Here is a 17278-nt window from a genome sequence, read left to right as displayed (position 1 = left end):
TGTCGATATCCAGTTTCGAGTTAGTGGGCATGGGTTCTATCTTTTCTCCAAATTGCACAATTATTTGAGACTGGCTATTAATGCTCATAGCTTTTTAACATTTTTCAAAAGCGTAGTCAAGAAGTTCCTTGTCCGTTTTAGTTAATCTCTCATCGATAAAAACTGATTCGTTAATAAGTCTAATTTTGTATTCAGCAAGTAATTTTTTGACCCCAAATTCCACTTTTCGGCCAAATTATACGAATATAGCTATTATTGCTGGCGGTTCCCCGGATCAACAATTCTTGCCAGTTCATGTGAAGCTACCAGATCAGCCTCACATTAGTCAACATGAAGTACCTCGTTTATGAAGTTGACCAAATCATTAGTTATATTGACATTTGAGACCAATGGTAATTTTTTGTGGAAAAAATTGTGTCTTTAAAATATCTTTCAACTTCCTTTATTTTAGGCAGCAAGTAATGTGTTTCAATTGTTTCAATTTTTAACTGATCTATTTGACTCTCTCTATATTTTAAATTAATGCACATCTGGTTAAGGAAAGCTTTTAATTCAGGCTGAACATCCAATTGTTCGAGTTGTTTACACATTTCTTGAGCAGTGGTAACTGAAGAAATGGCTCTCATCGCCAGTCATTTCTCATAGCTGCTGAATGATCAAATTGGTTTCATTAGCTGGACTTGAAAACCCATCTTGTTTGGCAGCGGGCGCGGCCATCAGTTTTTCCGGCTTTATCCTAGGCAAATTGAACATTGGCTTTTTTGAAGATCATTTCGATATACAATTTTTTCGTATTAATGTAATTGTCGATATCCAGTTTCGAGTTAGTGGGCATGGGTTCTATTTTTGCTCCAATTTGCACAAGTATTTGATACTGGCTATTAATGCTCATAGGTTTTAAACCTTTTTCAAAAGCGTAGTCCAGAAGTTCCTTGTCCGTTTTAGTTAATCTCTCATCGATTAAAACTGATTTGTTATTAAGTCTAATTTTGTATTCAGCAAGTAATTTTTCGACCCCAAAGTTGAGTTTTCGGCTAAAATATATGAACATAGCTATTAATGCTGCCGGTTCCCCCGATTGCACAATTCTTCCCAGTTCATGTCAAGCTACCAGATCAGCCTCACAGCAGTCCACATGAAGTACCTCGTTAATGAAGTTGACCATGTCATTAGTTATATTGACATTTGAGACCAATGGTAATTTTTTGTGGAAATAATTGTGTCTTTAGAATATCTTACAACTTCCTTTATTTTAGGCAGCACTTAATGGGTTTCATTTTGTAAATGAGTTATTTGGTTCTCTTTATATTTTAAATTATTGCACATTTGGTTAAGGAAAGCTTTTAATTCAGGCTGAACATCTAATTGTTCGAGTTGTTTACACATTTTTCAGCAGTGGTTACTGAAGTGTCTTTTTAAATAGAGCAAAGCAAAAAGAGCAAGCGAGAAACGACTCTTCGATAGAAGTTCATTTGTTCGTATTACTGTGGCTAAAACCAGGGATCTGCAAGGACTAAAACGTAGTTTTATTGGCAAACAAACTGGTTTCAAACGTCTGTGGGCAAAAAATAGAAACGATCCCTGCCCATTGATCATTGAGTGATGAAAAATACTTTTCGAGTGAAAAAATGGCATAATTCAATTTAGATTCAACGTAGATGTTCATATGAGAATTAGCGTGGTCAGATTACAAAATTTCTTATAAAAATCTGGCCAAATTCTGATGATTTTGCGAAGCATTTATTACAAACAATGATTTTAAGAAAAAACTATACTTTTTAAAAAAAACTGCGACATGAATAAGACTGGTCAAGTCTTGACAAGTCTTCGTTTGTCTTAAGACTTTAAACAACAAGTGGCCAGTACTGATATTCAATTCAGGACGTGTATTTCACAGGAGTAGTACTGATCATGACTTGAAACTCTTTCCGAGTGACTTTGAGAAAAAAATCAACCTTGAATGATGGAATTGAAGACAGACTCTGCAGTGAGCTCAATATAAACCCGTCAGCCAATAAGACAGCCAAAAAAAGATTTATTACTAAAATTTTTTTATTCGGGCCTTTCCGCGACAGTTTTTGATTGTTCATTTTTTATTAACAACAAGGTTGGTCGGTTTAGAAAAGACTGACCCCGTGGCTACCGCATGAATAAATTTACGTTTTTCAGTTTGGTTTTTCAGCTTTTGATTAAAAGGGATAAGAAGGAATGTCAAAGTTATCAAATAATCTGACTTCGAAATTTGGAGGGATTTAAAAGTTTTTTTTTAAAGAAGGTCAAATCTCTTCTTTAAACGCCTATTCTGTTTAAGCAAGATACACAAATGGCCATATTGACATTTTAGGTTAAAATTGCTAAATTGCTCGAGATGCAAGATTATACAAGGAAAATTAACTGAACTCCACCATTCCATCAAAGTCTTTGCTGTGATCGAACTTTGATGTACGCGAAATAATTATGAGACCTTCGTTCGTTTGAAATTCAAGGGGATGTGGGGGGGGGGGGGGGGGGGGGGGTAGTGCACGAAGAAAGAGATGGAAACACTAGGAGCTACCATTTCAAATAATTTCTTCAGTTTGCTTTGTATTCACTATTTCCTATTCCGATACATATTTTTCCAGTCGGCTTTTATCCACAGATGTTTAGAGTGTATGGTTTAAGTTATGTGGCCCAATGTACCTGAATAAACTAACAGATTTGTGCTATCAGGATTCTTGCGTTCTCTGAAACTTTCTATTTATGTATTGTAATGGTTCCCCCCGGGCGATTTCGAACGGCTATCTTGCAAGATTCTGGCAGAGTCTTGCAAGATAACCATTCATTCTGCAAGAATTTTACAAGATCACTATTTTATTCAAATTTTCCTACAGCAAAAAAAAGCGCTAGCAAACCGTCTTCGGGTCATAGAATCCAAGTGGTTATATTTAATGGAATACAGTCTGCATATTTATGGTAGGCAAGGGCTACAAAATGGTTCACTTTGAAAAACTCTTGACCTCTAAAAATTTCTATATTTCAGAAAAAACAAAAAGCTAATAAGTCGATATTTTCAGATGACAAACAACAAATTTTCTAGGAACTTTACGTTGAACTTTTTGTTTCACAATCAAGATACTATTGGTAATCTGGGATATCAATTTGGTTGCCCTCTAACAAATCAATGATCCGATAAAATTTCCCATTTTGTAAAAACAAAACGAGCTAAGAACTTTATATTTCCCTGTGACATACTCACGTCTTTTCAAAACAATATTCCAGCCATTCTTTTTAATTTGCACTCTGCGTAAGATTGGTAATATGTAGCATGAGATTGGTTCTGAGACACACAATAATTTTTTTCATAATGAACTGGATGTTCAATTTTGATAAATATTGACAAATGAAGGAAATTTTAAATAATGTTACCACATTTTGCCGTTAAATTATATTTATTTCTGTTTTTTATGGAAATACGGCAATGTGCGCACACGAAAGTACAGTCTTGAGATTTATTCCTTTTCACCAAGCATTTTTCTTGCTGTTTCGAATTTTTTAAACGATGGGACCCTTTCTTCTTGCAAATCTTGCAAGATAACCATTGTTCTGGCAGATATTGCAAGATAACAACTTTTCTGTCAGAATCTTGCAAGAAAACAATCCGGTCTATCCTGGGGCCCCTAATTCCCGCAAAACAGATTTTTCATTTTCCAAATTCAAACAGATAATAGATGCAGAACACATGCAGAACGCGCATGCTCCAGAAGACGCATGCTCAAGATACCCGGTCCGAGGAATGTGGGCCAAATTTATGTAAGATCAGCGGCAACTAGCGTTCACAAGCCGGAGTATTCACCTCAATTTTTTAACATAATTTTCAGTTGAATGCGTTGAGCTAAGCGTAGACCTTATATATTTTGCGTTGAATTTAGCTTAGATCTTACATCTTTTGCGTTGAATTTAGCATAGATCTTCCATATTTTGCGTTGAACTTAGCGGAGATTTTTCGTATTTTAAGTTGAATTTAGCGTTGATGTTACACATTTTGCGTTGAAATTAGCGTAGATCTTACATATTTTGCTTTGATTTAGCGTAGATCTTACATATTTTGCGTTGAATTTAGCATAGATCATCCGTATATTGCGTTAAACCTTGCGGAGATCTTTTCGTATTTTGCGTTGAATTTAGCGTTGATCTTACATATTTTGCGTTTAATTTAGCGTAGATCTTACATATTTTGCTTTGAATTTAGCAAAAGACTTCCAAATTTTGCCTTGAATTTAGTGTAGAAGTTACATAATTTGCGTTGAATTTAGCATAGATCTTACATATTTTGCTTACACATCTTGAATTTAGCGTAGATCTTATATTTTTTGCGTTGAATTTAGCGTATATCTTACGTGTTTTGCGTTGAATTTAGCGTAAATCTTACAAATTTTGCACTGAATTTAGTGTAGATGTTACATAATTTGCGTTTAATTTCGCATAGATCTTACATATTTAGCTTGCACATCTTGAATTTAGCGTAGATCTTATATTTTTTGCGTTGAATTTAGCGTATATCTTACATGTTTTGCGTTGAATTTAGCGTAGATCTTAAATATGTTGCGTTGAATTTAGCGTAGATCTTACATATTTTGCCTTGAATTTAGCGTAGATCTTACATATTTTGCGTTGAATTTAGCGTAGATCTTCCATATTTTGCGTTGAACATAGCGGAGATCATTCGTAATTCGCGTTGATTTTAGCGTTTATATCACATTTTTGGCGTTGAAATTAGGTTTGATTTTAGAATAAAAAAATCAATGCGTAGAAATCTGGGTATGGGACTCGCACCACTGACCTCCTTCTTACGTGTCGCCTCCTCTACCACTGTGCCACAGAACCTTACTTTTCTTGGGAACCAAACGCTTTAAAAATTAGACTGTAACACCACGTTTCACATAATTTTGGCGTTTTTAAGCGTAAATCTTACATAATTTTAAGCGTAAATCTTACAACGCTAAGTTCAAGGTGTTGACGTAAGGTCAACGCCTCGAACTTAGCGTTGACTTTACATAATGTTGCGTTGAATACAATTTTTGTTCAATTTTTGCTCTAATTTTCTTTCTATTCAACTCTTTCCAGTTTCTCTTGCCCGCAAACAATTTCTGATTTTTATAGAAAAAAATTGAAAAAAGTTGCCCCTCGTTGAATGTATCTAGGATGTACGCTAAATTCAACGCAAAAAATGTATGATTGGCGTTGAATGAGTTGACTTTGTGTAATATCTACACTAAATTCAACGCAAAATATATAAGATCTATGCTAAATTCAAGATATGTAAGCACTTTATGTAAGATCTACCTTAAATTCAACGCAAAATATATAAGATCTACGCTAAATTCAAGATATATAAGCAAAGTATGTAAGATTGGCGTTGAATACGTTGAATTTATGTAAGATATACGCTCAAGCGTTGATCTTATATATTCAACGCATTTAACGCCAATCTTACTTAATTTTGCGTTTTTTAGCGTTGAAACGTCGTCCCAGGTATTGAAGTGAGCAAAAATAGTCGACAATTTTTTACTAGTTTATTCTACTGGGTCAACAAAAAACCGGAAACGTAATTTGGGGTCGCGTTGTGAGTGTAGTTGCACAAAATTCAGGCTAAAAAAGGCCTGTTTCACTTTTGTACAATGGGTGCTTGCTCGACATGACTGATTTTTTTCTGGTTTTTCCCAGTTTTTAGCGTAGATTTTTTCCCAGTTTTTTTGTCCAATTATCCAGGTTTTAATGCCAAGTTGTTCAATTGGTATCTATAATTTTCTTAGATCGAAACCGCAGGATTAATTTCCAAATCAGTTTTCTTATTTCCCTTATGTGGAGGTTTAGATATTATAGCTTTATGCCTAGATTTTATGGCTAAATCTATGGTCAAGGCAAACTTTATGGTTAGCAAAAACATGTGTAACTATGCGACAAACTCATCTCTTTACAAATAAACCCTCGATCCTAATTTATTTCACCCCGTATTGATAAATTAGCCCTCGTTCTAACATTTTTAACCCTTCTGACAAATTAACAGCTCATAAAAGATTTCACCCCCTCAAAATTGCAGCCTCAATTTTTCAGTACTTTATCTCTTTTGGTCTAATTTACCCCTCACTCCTACGACAAATTATCTCACATTGAAGTCCAGTTATAGCTAGCGATCAAGGACAGGGCTTAGTTCCTCAAAAGTTCTGACGTTTCAGCCCCACTCTTGCATCATTTTGACTCTGGGCTAATCCTCCACAAAATTGTAACCTCATTTTAAACCCTCAGACAAAATATCCCCTATATAACGCCAATTGAGAAGAATTGAGCGTGAAAATTTGTCAACAGAAATCAAATAAAACTGTGCGCATGAAGTTAAATTTAAATTTTTGCATTACAATTGATAGATAGTTTATTTTAGACCACTCTACCCACAATATTCAGTTATTTTGACATTTGTGCTATAAATGACATTCAGATTACACAGGGAATAAAAGTAATAATGGCTGCATTCAAAACAGAAAACTGAAAACACTTGAACTTGGTACATTGAATACGAAATTAGTTACACTTGACTGTTAATTGGCTGTACATTGCGAACTTGGACAAATAATAGTCTGATTAAGTAAAACCGCAGAAAATAATTTTCAACTTGCTTATACATTTTATACAAAATTAATAACACTTGACTGCTAGTGGCTGTACATTGAAATTGGAAGAATATTATCAGATTGAGTAAAACCATAGATATGTTGTATTAAAATTAATAACAGTTGACTGTTAATTGGCTATACATTGAAGTTGAACAAAATAATTTTTTGTTTATTTAAAACCAAAAAAAAAATTGTTTCACTGTCGTTTACATTGTACTAAAAATTTATTACATTTGAATGTTAGTGGCTGTACATTGAAATTAGACAAAAAATATTTTGATTAAGTAAAATCACATAAAAGACTTTCTTCAACTTGCTTATACATTGTATTGAAAGTTAACAGCACTTGACTGTTATTGGCTGTACATGCATATTAGGACAAATAATATTTTGATTAAGTAAAATCGTAGAAAAAATTTTCTTCAACTTTCTTCTTCAACTCAGTAAATTCTTTTTATACATTGCATCAAAAATTATCATAAAAATGCTAATGGTTAATGCCATGTTTAAAAAGATCCACTTTGTTGATTGAGTTGACTACTACAAATTGTTGATGAGCACTGCTGATGAGTGACAAATTAAACTATTCGTAAGAAAACTTTTTCGAATAAAAGTCCCTCAGTAACCGTTCGTGAACATTGCTTACACACAATTTGGTTGGACCAATAATTAATATGAACTACTATGTAATTAATATTTACATTATATATGATCTTAACAATTCGAGTGGCAAAGAATCTAATTTCAATCTGGTTTTTCACATAAATCTTGAATGATTTGAAAGAAACTCATGCATAAATGACATAGACCAGTAGATTTGACAGCGCTATTTTGCTGCAAACTTTGAATCAAATTATAGAAAATGTAACTCAATTTTTTCAATTCCAACTAGACCGCTTTAAAGGTAAATGTTAATAACTTGGCGACCGGTAGTTCCCCTGTAGCCGACGATTGATACCACTGCCCATCGCTTTCTCTTCGCACCTCATGGTATTTGTTGAAGTGAAAAGTCGTCCTGCCATTCAAATCTTTCGACTCCAAGTGGTAGAAATCAATTCCACCTGTTACATTGCCAATTGTTTGTAAAGATGATCCAGATGTTGTCCCACCTGAGTTTAAATGTGCTGGTGATGATGATGATGATGATGATGATGATGATGATGATGATGATGATGATGATGATGATGATGATGATGATGATGATGATGATGATGATGATGATGATGATGATGATGATGATGATGATGATGATGATGATGATGATGATGATGATGATGATGATGATGATGATGATGATGATGATGATGATGATGATGATGATGATGATGATGATGATGATGATGATGATGATGATGATGATGATGATGATGATGATGATGATGATGATGATGATGATGATGATGATGATGATGATGATGATGATGATGATGATGATGATGATGATGATGATGATGATGATGATGATGATGATGATGATGATGATGATGATGATGATGATGATGATGATGATGATGATGATGATGATGATGATGATGATGATGATGATGATGATGATGATGATGATGATGATGATGATGATGATGATGATGATGATGATGATGATGATGATGATGATGATGATGATGATGATGATGATGATGATGATGATGATGATGATGATGATGATGATGATGATGATGATGATGATGATGATGATGATGATGATGATGATGATGATGATGATGATGATGATGATGATGATGATGATGATGATGATGATGATGATGATGATGATGATGATGATGATGATGATGATGATGATGATGATGATGATGATGATGATGATGATGATGATGATGATGATGATGATGATGATGATGATGATGATGATGATGATGATGATGATGATGATGATGATGATGATGATGATGATGATGATGATGATGATGATGATGATGATGATGATGATGATGATGATGATGATGATGATGATGATGATGATGATGATGATGATGATGATGATGATGATGATGATGATGATGATGATGATGATGATGATGATGATGATGATGATGATGATGATGATAATGATGATGATGATGATGATGATGATGATGATGATGATGATGATGATGATGATGATGATGATGATGATGATGATGATGATGATGATGATGATGATGATGATGATGATGATGATGATGATGATGATGATGATGATGATGATGATGATGATGATGATGATGATGATGATGATGATGATGATGATGATGATGATGATGATGATGATGATGATGATAACGCAGCCGTTTTCTCGTTTGATTTTGAACCCGATGCAACAGCGCTGCTATGGGTTACTGGCCTTGCCATTGCATTGCCAAAATCAAAACCCGACTGTCGACAACTGTTTTCAGCATTTGATTTTGGCAATGTTAGTCCTTCGGAACCGCTGGTATTATCGGAACCCTGAGGCGTTGCCGGTTCCTCATGGACATTGCTTTCTCCAATTGCTGGCACATCACAGTATTGTAAGGTCGAATCAATTTTGGATACTTTGGGTATTGTAGCAGCTAAGTGCAGCTCAGAAAACGTTAGATTGAGTTTAGAAATTGCTGCGTCCAGCTTAGAAACGAAATAATAAAATATACAACCTGCGACATCACGCATATTCGAAGATTGTTCGGGGCTTCCTGAAATTTGCTCTGAAAGCCACGAGCGAATTTTTTCAATTTCATTTTTTATCTCCGGAACCAATGTCTTAAGATCGCGAGCAGCATCACTTGCGTCATTTAGAGTTTTTTCAATCTTTGTGGGATTCAAACATTAAGGGCATGGCTATTTGTAGAAAAAAAATTTACGACTTCCCTCTGTTTCCTTGATTGCGCCGCTTTAATAGGAGAAATCACCTTGCTTGGATTTGGATGGCCGTAATCTTTATCCGGTGGAAATGCATTTTTGTCGCTCTTGGTATGCCTGTTTCCTACCCTAATTAGATAATTCTCCACTGGAAACCAATGGTAGAAGCAGAGCAATTCGTAGTACAATACCCCAGGGTTGAGTGATTCCTGTGGTCCCTTGGATAACCGAAGAGCCATGGTGCGGAACTTGAAGAAATTGACAATTTTTTCTGGATTCAATTTTTTCGAACACTTGGAGTATTTTTGTATCAATTTTGATTTGCTCGTTTTCACCAATTCTGGACAAACTCTGGTTTTTAACAAATGGTTACTTCCACGTATATGCTACTACTTATCAACCTTATCAACTAAAAGTTTTTGCCGAAAAAAATATTAAGCGGCTAAAACAACTGTTTTTAATGAGTATATTTAATCCACTTTGTAAAATATTTTGCTCCCATGTTTTGAAATTAGGATTTCAAGCATCGCGGTAAACTAGCTACGCCCAAAAATTAGATTAACACGTCAATACTCCGCGTAATCAAAATTAGTGCAGATGTGGTAGAGTGCCGGAATCTCCAGGAACTATTGTCCCACAAAACGGTGGTAACTAACTTTTTTCTATGTGTATTCACTATTTATAGCCTTTTGAATAATCACTATCCGCTCATTGTGGATAAAAACTTCTGCAGAAAGTCCCTCCTTTCGACCTTTGAACTTTTTATTATTCGCAATTTGGCCGTAAATACTTCTCGCCGCGTTATTTTAAGTCCTATTCGTATTTCACAGAAACTCTTATATTCAAAAATGGAGGTATGATTTGGAAGCTTCTTCAAGCGGTAGATTTTGATATGAAACGTTTATGCAGTCTAGCAAGCATATACTTGCCGTGCTCGTTTGTTTTATTCCAAGAGAACTGTTTTGTGAGAGGCCATTTTTACATTGAAACTTGAAATGATTTTTTTCGCAGAGTTCGCTCACACCCATAATTTAGTTCTGTGTCATCTATATACGACAAAATGAGAGTATTGCAATAGAACCACGTGATGATTTTAAAGTTATGAAAAAAAATTTCAGCTTTTACAAAGCAATTTATGCGCTCTAAACAAAAAACTGTTTCATTTCGGAAAGTCTCTCATTTTTCAAATTCCCACGAGTTAAAACCGAAATCAAATTTATTCAAAATATTTCCATTTCAATCTTTTTACGCCTTGTCTAATCAGCTACCTTTTTGGACCCTGGATATCAACTGAAATATTTCTGCTTTTTGTTACTTGAAGAAATCTCTCTAATACTTTTCAAGAAAGCATGATGTTTCATTTTATTTGGAATCCATAAATGAAGGCTGTTTCAGAGCTGAACAGTATTTACACGGAAGCAAAAATTATTATCGATCTTCAGAACTAAAAATCTAACAATCAAAAATCGAAAAGGACAGGCATTAAAAAGAAGCGGTTATTGGCCCTGCAGTTGCATTGTCAAGATCTGAACCCGATTGTCGACAACTGTTTTCAGCAGTTGATTCTGGCAATGTTAGTTATTTGGAACCGCTGGAATTATCGAATCCCTGAGGCGTTAGTAGTTTCTTATGGAAACTCCTTTTCAATTGCTGGCTTCACATCACAGTATTGTAAGGCCGAATCAAGTTTGGATACTTTGGGTATTGTAGCAGCTATGTGCAGGTCAGAGAACGTGAGATTGAGTAAAGAAACTGCTGCGTCCAGCTTAGAAACGAAATAATAAAGTTTACAATCTGCTACATCACGCATATTCGAAGACTGTTCGGGGCTTCCTAAAATTTGCTGTGAAAGCCAAGGGCGAGTTTTTTCAATTTCATTTTTTATCTCCGGAACCAATGTCTTAAGATCGCGAGCAGAATCACTTGCGTCATTTAGAGTTTTTTCAATTTTTGTGGAATTCAAACATTAAGGGCATGGCTATTTGTAGAAAAAAAAATTACAACCTCCCTCTGTTTCCTTTATTGCGCCGCTTTAGTAGGAGAAATCACCTTGCTTGGATTTGCATGACCTTAATCTTTATCCGGTGGAAACGCAATTTTGTCGCTCTTGGTATATCTGTTTCCTGCGCTAACTAGATAAATATCCACTGGAAACCGATGGTAGAAGCAGAGCAATTCGCAGAACAATGACTCTGATTGAGTGATTCCTGTGGTTCCTTGGATAACCGAAGAGCCATGGTGCAGAACTTGAAGAAAATGTCAATTTTTTCTGGATTCATTTTTTTCGAACACTAGGAGAGCTTTTGTATCAATTTTTATTTGCTTGTTTCCAACAAACCCGGACAAAACCTGGTTTTTAACAAATGGTTACTTCCACGTATGTGCTACTACTTATCATCCTTATCAACTAGAAATTTTTGCCAAAAAAAATTTTACGCGGCTAAACCAACTGTCTTTAATGAGTATATTTAATCCCTTTCGAAAAAATATTTTGCTCCCATGATTTCAAATTAGGATTTTAAGCATCGCGGTAAACTAGCTACGCCCAAAAATTAGATTGACTCTTCGATACTCCGCTTAATCAAAATTAGTGCTAATGGGGCAGAGTGCCGGAATCTCCAGGAACTATTTTCCCCTTAAAACGGAGCTAACTAACTTTTTACAATGTGTATTTACTATTTATAGCCTTTCGAGTAATCACTATCCGCTCTTTGTGGATAAAATTTTGCAGAAAGTCCCTCCTTTCTGCCTTAGAACTTTTTATTATGCGCAATTTGGCAGTAAATAATTCTCGCCACTTTTTTTAAGTCCTATTCCCATTTCACAGAACCTCTTATATTCAAAAATGGAGGCATGATTTGGAAGCTTCCTCATGCGGTAGATTCTGATATGAAACGTTTAGGCAGTCTAGCAAGCATTTTCTTGCCATGCTCGTTTGTTTTATTCCGAGAAAACGTCCTTGTTAGCGGCCATTTTTACATTGAAACTTGAAATGATTTCTTTCGCAGAGTTCCCTCACATCCATAATTTAGTTTTGTGTCATCGATATACGACAAAATAAGAGTACTGCAATAAAACCAAATGATGATTTTCAAGACATGAAAAAAATGTAAGTTTTTACAATGCAATTTATGCGCTTTAAACAAAATGTTTTTAGTTTCGGAAAATCTCTCAATTTTAAAATTCCCACGAGTTAAAGCTGAAATCAAATTTAATCAAAATATTTCCATTTCAATCATTTTATGCCTTCTCTAATCAGCTACGTTTTTGGACGCTGGATATCAACTGAAAACTTTCTGCTTTTTGTTACTTGAAGAAATCTCTCTAATACTTTTCAAGACAGCATGTTTCATTTTATTTGGAATCCAAAAATGAAGGGTGTTTCAGAGCTGAACCGTATTTACACGGAGGCAAAAATTATTATTGATCTTCAGAACTAAAAATCTAACAATCAAAAATCGAAAAGGACAGCCATTAAAAAAGAAGCGGTTATTGGCCCTGCAGTTGCATTGCCAAGATCTGAACCCGATTGTCGACAACTGTTTTCAGCAGTTGATTTTGGCAATGTTAGTTATTTGGAACCGCTGGAATTATCGAATCCCTGAGGCGTTAGTAGTTTCTCATGGAAACTCCTTTTCAATTGCTGGCTTCACATCACAGTATTGTAAGGCCGAATCAAGTTTGGATGTTTTGGGTATTGTAGCAGCTAAGTGCAGCTCAAAAAACATAATGATTGAGTTCAGAAATTGCTGCGACCAGCTTAGAAATGAAACAAAAAAGTATATAATCTGCGACATCACGCATATTCGAAGATTGTTCGGGGCTTCCTGAAATTTGTTGTGAAAACCACGGGCGAATTTTTTCCATTTCATTTTTTATCTCCGGAACCAATGTCTTAAGATCGCGAGCAACATCACTTGCGTCATTTAGAGTTTTTTAAATCTTTGTGGAATTCAAACATTAAGGGCATGGCTAATTGTAGAAAAAAAACTTACGACTTCCCTCTGTTTCCTTGATTGCGCCGCTTCAAAATGAGAAATCACCTTGTTTGTATTTGGATTTTGCCGTAATCTTTATCAGGTGGAAATGCATTTCTGTCGCTCTTGGTATGCTTGTTTCCTGCCCTAATTGGATAATTCTCCGCTGGAAACCAATGGTAGAAGCAGAGCAATTCGTAGAACAATAACCCAGGTTGAGTGATTCCTGTGGTCCCTTGGATAACCGAAGAGCCATGGTGCGGAACTTGAAGAAATTGAAAATTTTTTCTGGATTCAATTTTTTCGAACACTTGGAGTTTTTTTGTATCTATTTTAATTTGCTCGTTTTCACCAATTCTGGTCAAATTCTGGTATTTAACAAATGGTTACTTCCACGTATTTGCTACTACTTATCAACCTTATCAACTAGAAGTTTTTGCCGAAAAAAATATTAAGCGGCTAAAACAACTGTTTTTAATGAGTATATTTAATCCACTTTGTAAAATATTTTGCTCCCATGTTTTGAATTTATGATTTCAAGCATCGCGGTAAACTAGCTACGCCCAAAAATAAGATTAACACGTCAATACTCCGCGTAATAAAAATTAGTGCAGATGGGGTAGAGTGCCGGAATCTCCAGGAACTATTGTCCCACAAAGCGGTGGTAACTAACTTTTTTCTATGTGTATTCACTATTTATAGCCTTTTGAATAATCACTATCCGCTCATTGTGGATAAAAACTTCTGCAGAAAGTCCCTCCTTTCGACCTTTGAACTTTTTATTATTCGCAATTTGGCAGTAAATAAATCTCGCCACTTTTTTTAAGTCCAATTCGCATTTCACAGAATCTCTTATATTCAAGAATGAAGGTATGATTTGGAGGTTATGAAACGTTTATGCAGTCTAGCAAGCAAATTCTTGCCATGTCTTTATGTTTTTTTCTGTAAAAACTTCTTTGTTAGGGACCTTTTTCACATTGAAATTATAAATGATTTTTTTCGCACAGTTCCCTCACACCCATAATTTAGTTTTGGCTCCTCTATATACGACGAAAAAAGAGTATTGCAATAGAACCAAATGATGATTTTCAAGACATGAAAAAATGTAAGCTTTTACAATGCAATTTATGCGCTTTAAACAAAATATTTTTAGTTTCGGAAAATCTCTCAATTTTAAAATTCCCACGAGCTATAGCCGAAATCAAATTTATTCAAGATATTTCCATTTCAATCATATTATGCCTTCTCTAATCAGCTACGTTTTTGGACGCTGGATATCAACTGAAAATCTGCTGCTGTTTGTTACTTGAGGAAATCTCTCTAAAACTTTTCAAGACAACATGTTTCAATTTCTGTGGAATCCAAAAATGAAGGCGGTTTCAGAGCTGAAAGATTTTTTACACGGAGGCAAAAATTATCGATCTTCACAACTAAAAATCTAATAATCAAAAATCAAAAAAGAACAGGCATTAGAAAGAAGCGGTTATTGGCCCGGCAGTTGCATTGCCAAGATCTGAACCCGATTGTCGACAATTTTCAGCATTTGATTTTGGCAATGTTAATTATTCGGAACCGCTGGAATTATCGGGAGTCCGAGGCGATAGTGGATCCTCATGGACACTGGTTTTCAATTGCTGGCTTAACATCACAGTATTGCAAGGCCGAATCAATTTGGATATTTTGGGTATTGTAGCAGCTAAGTGCAGGTCAAAAAACGTAATGATTGAGTTCAGAAATTGCTGCGACCAGCTTAGAAATGAAACAAAAAAGTATACAACCTGCGACATCACGCATATTCGAAGATTGTTCGGGGCTTCCTGAAATTTGTTGTGAAAGCCACGGGCGAATTTTTTCCATTTCATTTTTTATCTCCGGAACCAATGTCTTAAGATCGCGAGCAGCATCACTTGCGTCATTTAGAATTTTTTAAATCTTTGTGGAATTCAAACATTAAGGGCATGACTATTTGTAGAAAAAAATTACGACTTCCTTCTGGTTCCTTGATTGCGCCGCTTCAAAATGAGAAATCACCTTGTTTGGATTTGGATTTTGCCGTAATCTTTATCAGGTGGAAATGCATTTCTGTCGCTCTTAGTATGCCTGTTTCCTGCCCTAATTGGAAATTTCTCCACTGGAAACCAATGGTAGAAGCAGAGCAATTCGTAGAACAATAACCCAGGTTGAGTGATTCCTGTGGTCCCTTGGATAATCGAAGAGCCATGGTGCGGAACTTGAAGAAAATGACAATTTTAATTGGAATTAATTTTTCGAACATTAGGAGTTCTATTGTATCAATTTTGATTTTCTCGTTTCCACCAATTCTGGACAAATCTTGGTTTTTGGCAACTGGTAAATTCTACGTATATGCTACCACTTATCAACCCAATAACTGTCAGCATTTTTTGCCGAAAAAAACATTTAATGGCTAAAAAAACTGTTTTTAATGAGTATATTTAATCCACTTTTTGAAGCAATTTGCTCGCGTTTTTTGAAATTAGGATTTTAAGTGATGGGTTACACTAGCTACAGCTCACTGAGCTGCCCAGAGATTTTGTTTACTTGTCAATAATCTGCGTAATCAAAATTAGTGCAAGTGGGATAGAGTGCCGAAATCTCCAGGGTTTATTTTCCCACAAAACGACGGTAACTAATTTTTTATTATGTGTATTCACTATTTATAGCCTTTTGACTGATCACTATCCGCTCACTGAGGATAGAAAACTTCTGCAGAAAGTCCCTCCTTTCCGCCTTAGAACTTTTTATTATGCGCAATTTGGCAGTAAATAAATCTCGCCACTTTTTTTAAGTCCAATTCGCATTTCACAGAATCTCTTATATTCAAGAATGAAGGTATGATTTGGAGGTTATGAAACGTTTATGCAGTCTAGCAAGCAAATTCTTGCCATGTCTTTATGTTTTTCTCTGTAAAAACTTCTTTGTTAGGGACCTTTTTCACATTGAAATTAGATATGATTTTTTTCGCACAGTTCCCTTACACCCATAATTTGGTTTTGGCTCCTCTATATACGACGAAATAAGAGTATTGCAATAGAACCAAATGATGATTTTAAGGACATGAAAAAAATGTAAGCTTTTACAAAGCCATTTATGCGTTTTAAACAAAATATTAATATATTAACTGAAAATAAATTAATATATTAATATATTAACTAGATATCAACTGAAAATCTGCTTCTTTTTTTTACTTGAACAAATCTCTTAAATTCTTTTCAAGACAGCAATTGATGCTTCATTTTCTGTGGAATCCAAAAATGAAGTTTTTTTCAGAGCTGAAATTTTTTTACACGGAGGCAAAACTTATTATCGATCTTGAGAACTAAAAATCTAATAACCAAATATCAAAAAGAACAGGCATTAAAAAGACAAAAAAAATGCCTAATTCAAATGTTATTTTCAGTTGTTTACAATGTTTTGAAGATTCGCCAGACTTATTCTTAACAGGAATGTATTTTTGTTTGTAATGTTTCAATGGGAAGTCAACTCGCACAGACTGACACCCTTTTAGATAAGTCTATTTTTGTCAAATTCAAATTTTTTTATGAACGTTTCTTTGAGAAACTTCCACTTTTCTGTTTTGCGAGAAAATATTTGTTACCTTTTAAATCCATTTTCGAACAATTAAAAACTCAATGTTTTATTGTTGGTTGTTCTATCTGGTTTTTACGCATACACCGGTAACCTGTCAGCACGTTCTTGTGTAACACATAGTGATGAAGCGTATACGTCTTTTCCTAGTTAAAAAAACACATAAATGTTCCTTAGGAGACTTGCTACGAGACGAGTGTGTAGTTACTC

The sequence above is a fragment of the Convolutriloba macropyga genome, chromosome 5 (assembly GCF_964194025.1).
Source record: "Convolutriloba macropyga chromosome 5, txConMacr16.3, whole genome shotgun sequence".
NCBI lineage: Eukaryota > Metazoa > Xenacoelomorpha > Acoela > Convolutidae > Convolutriloba > Convolutriloba macropyga.
The sequence above is the reverse complement of the archived record's forward strand: the minus strand, read 5'-3'. Positions refer to the sequence as shown.